At 39.8% G+C, this 13,051-nt stretch overlaps 1 protein-coding gene and 1 long non-coding RNA gene across 5 annotated transcripts in view; one reads left to right on the top strand and one right to left on the bottom strand.

Annotated features, from left to right (window-relative positions):
* Positions 1-1,147, bottom strand: part of EFEMP1 (EGF containing fibulin extracellular matrix protein 1) — a 58,603-nt gene extending 57,456 nt beyond the window's left edge. Inside the window, exon 1 of one of the 3 annotated variants that reach the window (XM_014843026.3) lies at positions 892-1,147. The gene's annotated coding sequence lies outside the window, so the exon portion shown is untranslated. Of the gene's footprint in view, positions 1-230 lie in introns of all 3 variants that reach the window. The other 2 variants (XM_014843027.3, XM_070512078.1) reach the window with 2 other exon arrangements.
* Positions 1-13,051, top strand: part of LOC106832303 (uncharacterized) — a 387,667-nt gene that overhangs the window by 236,358 nt on the left and 138,258 nt on the right. The gene's annotated exons all lie outside the window — the stretch shown is intronic.

Below are 13,051 nucleotides of genomic sequence, written 5' to 3'. Positions count from 1 at the left end.
TTAATTTCAAAGGAGATGGTGCTTTTTTTTTTGCGAGGGTGGAGGCGGGGCAGCAAATCTCATATTCCCTTGAACGTTAAGTCTTTCCCTATATGCTAGGGAAGTTCGTTGCACAACTCAGCAGAAATACCTGTGAACCAATATGAATTACCTTGGCTTCAAACTTTTTTTTTTTTAAACAAAACACCAAAACAAAACTCGGGGAGCAATCTCCTCCCCTAGTAGAATACCTGCCCTTCGGAGCTCCTTCTCACATTTCGCAGCACAAAGTCTCAAAGTGGCACTTCCACGCGGTTCTCTGCGCGCAGCTTTGTTTAAAAGCTCCAGGTTGTGTGGGGCCAGTCGCCCAAAGCGTCTGATTCCCTTGTACCTATCAGTGTCTCGGTCCTCGCCTGCTACCTTCAGGATCGCGGCTGCCTAAGAGCGGAACCAGGGGACCATACCGCAACCTGAGGTACCAGTTTCGGGGCGGCCGGCCTGGCGCCCCCAGGGAGGTGAGGTCCGCTTCCTGAACAGTTAACAGGCGGCAGTCCCCAGGAGCTACTCAGCGCTGCAGCTTCTAACCAGCTCCTGTGGAATTCAGGTGTGGCTTAAATCTCGCACATTGGCCCCCTGAAACTTTCAAAACCTCGTTTATGGGCAAAGCCCGGTCGGGTGATTGTCGGCGCGCACACACATGCCCATCCAAACAGATGTCACCCGGGTACTCGCACATGCTGACAGATCGCATTCCGAGACTGCACACCTCTACCTCCCTTTTTGCCTATGAGATCCTGCACAATCTGAGGTAGTTCTCTACACGGCACCCCTCAGGTCACCCCACTTACTCCCCGGCGCCGGCCTCGCGGGCACTGGACGCACTGGTGCGACCCCCGTGTCGGGGGCTCCTACCTGCGCGGCCGCGCTGCGCTCCGGGCCCGGGCAGCGAGGGGAGAGCGCAGGGTAGGGCAGCCCCGTGGGTCTGAACTGGCGAGGTCTGGCAGCGGCCGCGGCGGCAGGAGGAGCAGGAGAAAGGGAGGGAAAGGGGGAGGGCGAGGGGGGCGGAGGAGAAAGCTGAGGGAGGCGCAACGGCTGAGCCAAGCGCTGCAAGCCGGTCGGGAGAGCGCACTGCGCAGCTCTGGCCGCATCCCTCTTCCTAGGGCGGTCTCCGTTACCCCGCCTGCCCTCCCCTGCCAGCCCCTCACCCCCAGTTCCCAGACACGCCGGAACCCCAGGCCGAAGATGGCACATTTGGCGTGTGATGTCTGGGGTTTGAATTACCCTTGGTGATGCTCCAGCCTCCCGGGCAATTAATTTCTCGTGCCCGGCAGAGGGGAAAACATCTCTCGAAGAGAGCTTCTGAGGGTCCTGAGAAGTCGCTTAATTTTTTCCCCCAGTAAGTCAACGCTAAGAGAGTAAATTAACCTCATTCAAAGAACTGATTCTTTTGTCTTTTCTTTCAGGTCCTTTTTTTTTTTTTTTTTTTTGGAGTGGGGGAAGGTCTGCTCCCTCAAATGTAGAAAAAAGAGAATTCATTCATTTAACAAATATTTGTGACCTACTGTATGGCAAGTGTTGGGAATGGGCCAAGTAGAACTCACACTAACAAAATTGTGAGGTTGGGTTTGTTTTTGATGTCTCAAACCTCCCTTTTTTATGGGCCCCTTTTCTCATTTACTGCTTTGCTTGTACTCCACTGGTTCACTTAGGGGAGTCCCCAATACTGGTCATTCCAAGTTGGGCATTTTACTCCCACCTTTCACACTAATGGTGGAATTTCAGGAATCTGGAGAGAAAAATTTCTTTTTTCTTGGCTTCTTTAAGTCATCCCACACAGATTGCAGTTATCTCTAAAGTCTCCAACTCTAAAGTCAGATTAATAGTTTGCTTCCAAGGCAGTCATGTCTTCTAAGAAGCAAACAGCCAAATACAATTTCATGAATGAGACAATGTGCAAACTGAAGGTGTTAAAGACTTTAACAGAGAGAAGGAGACAGAGGGTGGGCGGGAGAGGAATAGCTCCTTTCCCTTCCCTGCTTACTATAGAGGGAATGTGGTAGACAGTGCGAGAAGAGAGAGAGAGAGCAGTCAGGTGGAAGCTTCTCCCCTTATCTGGGGGTAGGCAATGGATTGCCCAGACCTTGTCATTTTGGTTGCAAGCCACACAATATTGGACAAGATCAGAAGAGCTTCATGACCCCGAACCTTCTTGAGTATATGGGATTTTGCCAGTAGTATTGAAGATTTTTACTACCAAAATTCAAATGTTTGTTTTCCCAATCATTAATGACCTCCAAGCTTTTTTAAAAAAATGGATCTTTGCTTTTGTATAATAAAAAGATCTGTCCAAACATTTTCTTCTATTTCTTTTTGAATTCTTTCTACATTCCTCAGCCCTTTCCCTGGAGAAAGTGGATTAAAACTCGCAAATTTCTATCTCCAGCCTGGAAATCTTTCTGTATATCCAGCCATTGACTTGTTATCTTCATCTGTACACCTAAAAGGACGTTTCAAACTGAACAGGTCTGCTGATTTCACCCTCTCTCCCAACCTATGCTACCGACCTGCTTCACCATCTCAATCAATAGCAATTTTTTCTTTCCATTTGCTCAGGTCCAAGATCATGGCATCATCCTTGATTTCTCTTTTTCTCACACACGCTGCATTCAATTCTTCAGAAAACTCTGTTGGCTTCATCTTCAAAATATGTCTAGAATTGGACCACTTCTCATCACTTCTTTTGTGATGAGCCACCACTTCTGATCTGAGCCACCACCATCTTCCATCTGGATTAGTACAACTGCCTCCTACTTGGTCTTCCTCCTTACACCCTTGCTCCCCTGCAGGCTTTTCTTACCAGAAGTTCATATAAATGGAATCTGAGAGTATGTACTCTTTTATGTCTGGCTTCCTTCCCTCAGCACGCTTTTGAGATGTGTCCTGGTTGTTAGGTATATCAGAAGTTCATTCCTTTTTGTTGCTGAGTAGTATTCCATTGTGTGGATAAATCCTGATTTGAGTTTATCTGTTCACTGTTGATGGATATTTGGATTGTTGATGAATAAAGCTGTCATGGACATTCACGTAGAAGTCTTTGTGTAGACATATGTTTCCTTTCTTTTGGGTAGATATTTAGAAGTGGGACTGCTGGGTCATATGGTCGGGGTATATTTAATTTTATAAGAAAGTGCCAAACTGTTTCCCAAAATGACTGTACCATTTTACATTCCTACCAGCAATATGTGAGATTCCATTTGCTCTGCATCCTTGCCAACACCTGGTATTATTGGTCATTTAAAATGTTAGCTGTTATGATGGGTGTGTAAGTGGCATCTCATTGTGGTTTTATTTTATATTTCTGTGATATCTAGTGATACTGAGCATTTTTATATGCTTCTTGTCCATCAATATAGCTTCCTTTGTGAAGAGCTCATTCAAATCTTTAATTCATTTCTTTATTGTTTGTTTTTTTTTTTGCTATTTTATTAATTGTAAGAGTTTTTAAAAAATATAGTCTTCCAGAAAGTCCTTTGTCAGATATATATTTTTTTAGTATTTTCTCCCAGACTTTGCTTTGCCTTTTCATTTTATTAATGTTCTTTTGAGAGCAAACATTTTTAATTTTGATGAAGTCTTATTTATTATTGTTTTCTTTTATGTTTTCTCCTTTTTATGTGTTATTTACAAAAATCTTACCATGGGCAAATCTTGTAAGCTCTCTAAACCTCAGTTCCTGCTTCTGTAAAATGAGGAGAATAATACTTTCTACTTCTTAATGTTGTGGACTAAGTGAGAAGCTCATAGCAAATATCCAACACATGTGAATGATTGTTCTGAGATATTAGAATGTATCATGTGGGGGGCTATATTAGACCATTCCTCCATCCTAACATCACCCAGTATTATTTAGGTATCATTCCTCTTCCTAACAATAGGCTATGTCCTGACTATTCCAAGGATAATGAAATCAGCAATGGGGGCAGGCCCCGTGCCTAGTGGTTAAGTTCAGCACGTTACATTTTGGTGGCCTGGGTTTGGTTCCCAGGCACGGACCTACACCAGTTGTCAGTAGCCATGCTGTGGCAGTGACCCACATACAAAATAGGGGAAGATTGGCGCAGATGTTAACTCAGGGTGAATCTTCCTCAGCACAAAAAAAAACAAACACAAACAAACAAAAAAAAGAAATCATCAATGGCATTCTCTGGATGTTGTTACCAAGTAGGCCTTTGTCCTGCTTAGGACCTATCAGAACTGAAAGGAAGTATTTCTTTTCCATAGTTAGGGGAAAGGCCTTCCAAGTTCACAGGGAAGGGGAACAATAGAGCCATTTGCCTCAGTTGCCACTGAGAGCCATGTTACAGTCTGGAGGTAAGCCAGCCTGAACACAAAGGTGATACATGCTGTGAGTGGCCAGCACGTGGAGAGAACCTGGAGTCTTGATGGATTGTTCATAAGGCCAACTGACCCTAGGACCCATGATACTTTTAGGAGTCCTCCACAAAGTTTTAATTTCTTTTAGAGTCAGAAGGAAAAAATAAATGTCATCCAGCCTGAATTATATTTGTCTTTATACCATTGCAGTCATAAAATATAATTTTTTATGGAAGAAGAGGCCCATGAAGGCAAAAGTGCCTAGGGACCATGAAAGTTATAATGTGGCCCTGATGTTGAGCTTCCAAATCAGCCAAATGTGGACTCTGTTCTACCTGTGCACTCCAGTTTTATGAGGCAATATATTTCCTTATGGATCAAGCCAGTTTTGAGTCAGGTGTTCAGTTACTTGCAGCAGAAAATGCGGTCACTGCTAGCGTGAGGAAGCCTCCTACTCTGGGAGCTTTGGCCTTTGTTGTCTTGCACTCCAGAGTGGCAGCCCTTAAGTGTTTCTTGGGAGAGGCTGTTGGGTGAGATTCTCAGCCTTTCTCTCCTTGGGTGAGCTGAGCATTTCAGCCACTTCTGCTTGGATCAGCTTCTGAGTCCCCCCACTACCTCCTTGCCTTTTTTGTGTGAGTGTGATTTTCAAAGATTTAAGACTTGAATACTCCCTGTAGGAGTCACTGCCTCAGGAAGGCAACACAACTCTGGTTTCTCTTTGTGTGATTTAAAAGGTAACCAGTGACCCACTTTTATAAGGGAACCCTCTGCTTCCCAGTTTGCCAGCTATTACACTATATGTGTCAAAAAGAAAAAGTTACATTATTATGTTTTCTTTAATATTTCTTTTTAAAAAAAATTCCTGAAAATAATTAGAGGTCTCAAGGATCCACATGGGTTTTTTTTTTAATTAATGGAGTCAACAAGTTCTGTGGTTAAAACATGAATAAGAATATTCACTGGTATGTGTGTAATTGGGAGGTTAAATCTGTGAAAAAATGAATTCAGTAAGAAGGTAGTAAAGATGGAACAATTACACGGGGATTAATAAGAGGGTGATCAACTCATCCTGGTTTGCTCAGGACTTTTGCCCTGAAAGTTCTGGGTCCTGGGAAACCCCTCAGTCCTGGGCAAAGTTAAAGATTTGTGTAGTGGAAAGAAAACAGGACAGGTAGCCAGGAGTTCTTGCCTGGCCTTTGCTTTGCTCTAGCTGGGTAACCATGGCAGTTACTCAGCTTCTTTGAGTCAGTTCTGCACAAACGTTGACTAGGGTAACAGCATTTATCTGTAGTTATTATATTGTACTTGTATTTATCACATTGCTTTTGCCTGTTGCCTGTTCCTCATCTATTCCCTCTTCTTCTAGTAATAATATCCTGGTTTTCCTTTAGAAACCAACTCTTATAATGGTTGGCCATGATCAGGCCTGCCCATAGAATGCCCTAAGTATACACAAAGGGAAAACTCCTAGGTCCTGAAAATTGGGGGAAATGGCTCCGTGCCAGTGCAACAAGAATGTCAAGGCCCAGAACCTGGCTATTAGGCCTGGTGATATGGTAGAATTATTGTCTTCTGTAGTGGTTTAAGTTGTTTCTGTGTGCTGATGAAACTGAGGATACAAAGAGCAATGGCCCACAACTCCAGGCTTCTCTGACGGGAAGACAGCCCATTTTACATGGGCTGTCAAGACTTCTAGATTTAGGCCTGCCTCTGTGAACTACAAGGCAGGCTGCAAGCTGGGGCATCCACCCTGGGCTCTTATTTCATTTATATCCTTTGCCTACTGATCCCTACTATCCTTGAATCCAGACACCATGGTTTGACCTAGACCATTTCCAGTCTATATGATTTGCATGAAGCTTACTTTTCCTTTGACTCTTTGGGTGAGCATGTGGCTTAGGCTCTGTCAATCATAGCATCAGTTCTCCTATTGCCACAGTGATTGGTTCAGAAATGATAGACACACCCTAAGATAATCCCCAATGAGAGAACAGGGTAGCATTTGGGCTTGGGTCTGGAGAGCCTGGGTTCAAGTTCTGACTGTGCCAATCACTGGCTATGTGAACTTGGGAAGGTTACTTAACCTCTTTGGGCCTCAGTTTCCTCATATGTAAAAGTGGGAAAATGATAATTACTATCTTGTAGAGTTTTTATGAGTTTTAAATAAGAGAAAGCACATAAAGTCCTTAGTATAATTCCTTGCACATAGCTTTAGCTGCTCTTGTGATTATTAATCACAGTGACCTATCACTCATGAGTTTACGCTGTGAGCTTAGTGAATCAGATTCAGTGTATGATAGGATAAAACAAATGATTAAGGTTGAAAATTGTCTTAATATTTTTGTGTGTAACTGTCTCTAGTTTATGGGATATTTAGGAGAAATAGGGTCCAGATACTTAGTCCACTGCAGTTTGATGAGTGTGTCGTGGACATGTGTGGCCCTATACTGAGCAACATCCTGAGATGATGGTAATTTTGAATAAATGGCTCTGAGATACCTAATTTTTTGAATTGCAAGTGGCTTATAAAACTATACTTCCTTACTGATAGTAAATAGTAATGGCTAATACTTATATAGTACTTACACTGTGTCAGGAACTAGTAAGCACTTAGTATGTGTTAACTCAACAGCACTATTATTATGCCTATTTTACTAAAAAGGAAATTGAGGCACAGAGTAGTTTAGTAACTCACCCTGGTCATATAGTTAGTGAGCAGCAGAGTAGAGTTCAAAAGCAGGCTGTCTGCTCCTCTCTGTTGTTCCCTACCCGCAACCAACTGAATTTAAGCTTGCAGGGACAGCACAGAGGCATGTATGATTTCTTCAGTGTAGTGCAGTTACAGAGATTCAAACTGGATGCATAGATTGAGCAGACTACAGTGGGAGACTGCAATAAATTCACATTGCTGAATTGCTATGAGCTCAGAGGAATCTGAAATTTTAAAGATTTGAAGATCTGTTTGGCGAAAAAAAATCACAATTTCAGAAGAGATTCACAGATGTTGATGACTATGCTTTAAATTTCCATGTGCTTTGGAGTGTGTATCTGAATCAAAGATGTCCTATCAGTGTGACTCATTTCTAAGAGTGGCTGATGAAGATGTAGGCTAACTGTGCCCAAGAAGGACCCACACTGGGTTTTCCTGGCATTCTAGAGACCAAAACATGAATCACAGAATTAGCCTATAATTTCTGGCCGTGTAGCCAAACTGGGCAATGTTTGGGTCCAGTTGGTTGGTAAAAGTATATTCTCTTAGAAAGCTGTTGAAGGAGAAGCCAACGCTGGAGCCAGAATTGGCTGTATAAGCTTCTTCCTTTCATAGAAAGAGCTTATTTGTTAAATATTAATATTCTTAGTGACCCGATAAAAATTGCTCACTGATTACTGATAGCCCTGTAACATTCTCTTGCATGAATAATGTTGATTATTTATTTTCTTGGGCTGCTTTCATATTGATGCTTAAAACTTCAATATTTTTAAATAGCTAAATTTACCGTATTATCCATGAAAATAGTCTCATGATGAATACACATATGGATTTCTGATATACTTGCCATTACTGAAACAAGTCCTTGGAAGAGATAGCTTCTAATATTCTTTTTAGTGCTAAAATTCTTTGATTCTGTTTCATCTTTTGTCACTGAATTTGAGTCAGCCTCAGGCCAAGAGAAAAGATGAATTTAAGTGGGCTTTCAGCAGATGCTAAGTCTTTTCTAATACACACACGCAGAGATATAAACCATTATAAACTTGTACACAGAAGAGAATGTGTATTTGTTAAGTTGATTGTTAAAATACACTCAAGCATTAACCCCTGTGACTGGTGGCCTGCGCTTAAGAAGAGGATTCATTGAAATACACGGAGTTTGGATTGCAGCTTTGGCCTCAAAGAACATTGGCAAATTTGCATTTATGTGACATTAATTTGCTTCAAGTATGTCATTGGTTAGTTCTTTGTTTTAGTGAGTGCCAGATGTATTTTTCTGTGGAATATATTTGGTGAAACTCTCTTTCTGAATGCCAAAAGGACATGAGAAAACTTTCAGTCATCTGGAGCTTGTAAATTGTTCTGAAATTTTTGGAATTTTATTGAAGGCTTGATTTCATCATAGAGCAGAGAATACCTTGGATGAATAAAAAGCAAATCAATCAGAAATGATTGGAACCAGTAATTAGAATTTCCTTGGAGAGATAAAATGTATGATGTAAATCCATTGCCTTGCAAAAAAGATTGCTTTCTAGCAAGTTATCAGATCTTACAGAGCAACTTCAGATGCGAACACAGATGTGAAGCTTTATTTTGTTTTCGGCTACAAGTTCCTCCTTCTCTCCTTTCAAACTTAGCTTTTCCGGAAACTTCGTTTGGCTAATCAAGGCTGATGGGGTTTCAAGATGATTGCATTATGGAATATGGAATTAGAAATAATACCCCCTGAAAATCAGTAATTTTATTTCGATATGTAAAAGAAATGGATCATCACTCTCCCACTTTTGCCAGTTTGGAATCTTTCCATAATATTTTGATGACTTTTAGAATTTCCTTTGTTCTATTTTCCAACTTTGTTTCACCTTACTTGGATTATTTTTTCCTTCACTTTGTGGATTTTTATTAAAATAAAAAATTCTCCTCATCTGTCCTTTTATGAATACTAATCTTTTATCTTGATGCTGATTACAGATAAAGTAGGTTTTAAAATCTCTTTGAAAATATTTAAGTTAATTTTAGAGGGAGCAATGGTTCAAACAAAAATCAAAGATATTGTGTATGTTGAAATCTAAAATCAAAAAAACAGTATAATAGGGGCTGACCTGGTGGCGCAGCGGTTAAGTGCGCACGTTCTGCTTCTCAGCTGCCTGGGGTTTGCCGGTTTGGATCCTGGGTGTGGACGTGGCACTGCTTGGCACACCATGCTGTGGTAGGCGTCCCACATATAAAGTAGAGGAAGATGGGCATGGACGTTAGCTCAGGGCCAGGCTTCCTCAGCAAAAACAGGAGGACTGGCAGTAGTTAGCTCAGGGCTAATCTTCCTCAACAAAACAAAACAAAACAAAATGGTGTAATAGCATTGGCAATACTGATTTATGATTTTTTTCCCTTAGTATGTCATATCCTATACCAGTGTAATTGCTGAAACCAAAGCCTAAAATGGAATGGATGTTACTATTTTCTCCCTGCTCTTTGAGGAATTTTAAAGCATAAATTATTTTGATAAACTAGCATTAATTTCTTTCTCATTGTAGAATGTAGAAAGGCCAAAAAAACCCCACCTCTTTCTATTTGCAATTTACAGTATGCTGCTAATGAAAAAAATATAAGGAATGACATATCTGACTTTTATTGTTGATTAAATAGGGCAAATGTGGAAACTCTACTCAAGGTAAGAGATTAAAAGTTTACATATCCACAAGAGAGATATTGTAAGGATATTGCTTAGATTTAAGTGTGTTTTTTTAATAACTCTGTTCAAGCAGATTCTTCAATTGTAGTTAATTTTTAAAAGGGCCGAGAGTTATAAAACACTTAAATTTGTTCAAATCAGTTGGAAGAATGGCAGGATCAGAAAGGACTTTCCAATCTGATTTAAGGTAGATGAATTCATTCTATGATGAAAAGAAAAAAGCAGAAAAAAGGGATCTTTGCAACCTTCTGCTCCAACTCCTTCATGAAACTTGGAGCTTAGACGACTTGTCCAAGTTAATCCTAGTTAGTTGCAGAGCCAAGGACTAGAACCAGGTGTCCTGACTTTTTGTCTTTGCAGCATTCCGCTTCCCTCCCCTATCTCTTCATCAACAGTCTCTTTTGTCTGTTTGACATAATCTTCATTATTATCATCCATCCATGCAACACAAACTGAGCATTTTACTGAGGCATGTGTCCAGGCTTAGGGAGCTGTTGTGTGGAGCTGACAGCTACGTGTGCAGAATGAAATGGGTGTTATCTCTCTTTTCTGCCAGGCTGTGATCTTGAAGGAACTGTGTTTGTCCACTTCCCTTTCCAGCCCACATTGCAGAACATGCTCTTTGAAGCTTTATGCAGAATGCACTCTGCCTCAGGAAATTTCTGCACCTGTCCTAATTCTATGGATCCTCTTGTCTGTTTTGATTCTGTCCCATTGCCTCCTACCAGGAGTCCTCCTCTCAGCCTATACTCCCCTTGGACTGACAATTTACTTGTTCAACCTCACTTTGATTTTGGTATCTCTCCTAGAGGATACCTTTTATATTATTTTTGCTTAACACTATCCTCTGCAGACCTTAGACAAGTGATCCCCATATCTGTCCCTACTGTAAGCTCCCAGGACACTGCCCCCAGCCCATATTAATGCTGAGACCCCACCTTTCTGGGAGCTGAAATTGATAGTCTTATCTTTGTATTGCTGAGGAAATGCGGATAACCTGGTACCTGTAGATACTCAACAGATGTTTGTGGAATAAACAGTAAAGACACTCCATAGTGTCATCTCTGTCCTTTTCCTCTTTTTATTTTTTTAAATATAAAATTTTTCTTTCTATTTGTTTTGACAAAATTGAAGACATAAGAAGAAAAATTTACACAACTTAGAAAATTTCTTTACTTTCTAGTTAGAAAGGTAGGAAGACTAAAACATTCAAATATCCAATAGAAAATATTTCTTAGGTAAGTTATCTTGAGTATCACAAAACTGTATAAGATATCTGTTATTCCCATTTTATAAACTGTGGTAAACAAAGGTGTTAAGTAGCATGTACAATGTCATACAAAGCTGAACCAAGAACTTGTGATATTTCTATGACAAAGAATAGGGCCTTTAAGTTTACATGAATACATATGCCTTTGTCATAGTAAGTAAGTTTGTCTCCTTATAAAGAATTTTAAAATAGAAACCTTTTCAAACATTTTATAAAATAATTACCAGGAAAACATAGAAACACATTTTCATCACTCAAATGATTTCCAACATTCAACACTGAAATTCTAAGATTCAAAAGGTTTTAGATCAGATTAATGGCTACTTAATTTGAATGTTTTCTTCTTTCTTTCCTCCTAACGTATTACTGAACTCATTAGTCAACTGAATCTTGAGTTCAATATTACAAATACTCCCTCTGAATGGGTACAAATGGATTTCAATTGGCTCTCTACAGTCTAGTTCTTTATAAATTCATGGTGCAACCTTCAAAAATATCTCTTTATTCTGTCTCTACTAAATTAGAAGAGTATATCTAGGAAAGCCTCCTGAGTGTGAGGTATTATGTCAGGAAAGTAGCAGATACAGAAAAAGAAGGATGAGACAGAATTTGCCCAAAGTAGCTCACATTCTCAGGAAGCCAGACATGGATATAGCTATCTCTCATAGAAAGCTGATTTTGATGAGGGTTATGAGTATAGGTGTAGAGATTAATCTTCTTTTCTACTGTGCAAAACAATCGATCAACACTTCATGAATATTTCTCTGGAATGGTTATTTTTCTTTTAGTCTTAAAATTGATTCTTCAAGTTTTCCCTCCTTCCTCTTTTTTTTTCCTGTTTTTTTCAACTTAGTTTGTTTATTGAGGTAACATTGGTTTATAACATTATATAAATTTTAGGTGTACATTGTTATATTTTTGTCTTCTGTATAGACTACATCGTGTTCACCACCAAAAGTCTAGTTGCCATCCATCACCGTACAAATTTGCCCTTTTACTCCTTTTGCCCTCCCCCACCCCCCCTTCCCATCTGGTAACACCAATTTATTCTCTGTATCTATGTGTTTATTTGTTGTTTTTTATCTTCCACATATGAGTGTAATAATACAGTGTTTGGCTTTCTCTTTCTGACTTATTTCGCTTAGCATAATACCCTCAAGATTCAACTATGTTGCAAATTGCAAGGTTTCACCTTTTCTTTGGCTGAGTAGTATTCCATTGTATTTATATACCATATCTTCTTTATTCCCACATCTATTGATAGGCACTTAGGTTGTTTCCAAGTCTTGGCTATTGTGAATAATGCTGCAATGAACATAGGAGTGCATATATCTTTTCAAATTAGTGTTTTCATGTTCTTTGGATACATCCCCAGGAGTGGAATAGCTGGATCATATAGTAGTTCTAGTATTAATTTTTTGAGGAAATTCCATACTGTTTTCCACAGTGGCTGCACCAGTTTACATTCCCACCAGCAGTGTATGAGGGTTCCCTTTTCTCCACATCCTCTCTAATACTTGTTATTTCTTGTCTTTTTAATAATAGCCATTCTGATGGGCATGGGTTAATATCTCATTGTGGCTTTGATTTGCATTTCCCTGATGATTGGTGATGTTGAATATCTTTTCGTGTGTCTGTTGGCCATCTGTAATCTTCTTCAGAAAAATGTCTGTTGAGATCCTCTGCCCATTTTTTAATCAGGTTGTTTGTTTTTTTGTTGTTGAGTTGTATGAGTTCTTTATATACTTCGGATATTAACCCCTTATCAGATATATGATTTGTAAATATCTTCTCCCAATTAATAGGTTGTATTTTTGTTTTGTTGATGGTTTCCTTTATCAGAAGCTTTTTAGTTTTTTAAAAGCATTTTTAATTTTGTTTGTTTGTTTTCCTTGCCTGAGGAGACATATTCAAAAAGATACTGCTAAGAACAATATCAAAGCATACTACCTATGTTTTCCTCTGGAAGTTTTATGGTTTCAGGTCTTACATTTAAGTCTTTAATCCATTTGAAGTTAATTTTTAT

This window comes from Equus asinus, chromosome 6 (genome assembly GCF_041296235.1).
Source record: "Equus asinus isolate D_3611 breed Donkey chromosome 6, EquAss-T2T_v2, whole genome shotgun sequence".
Classification (NCBI taxonomy): Eukaryota; Metazoa; Chordata; class Mammalia; order Perissodactyla; family Equidae; genus Equus; species Equus asinus.
Note: the sequence above shows the minus strand (reverse complement) of the source record. Positions and strands in the feature narration are given on the sequence as shown.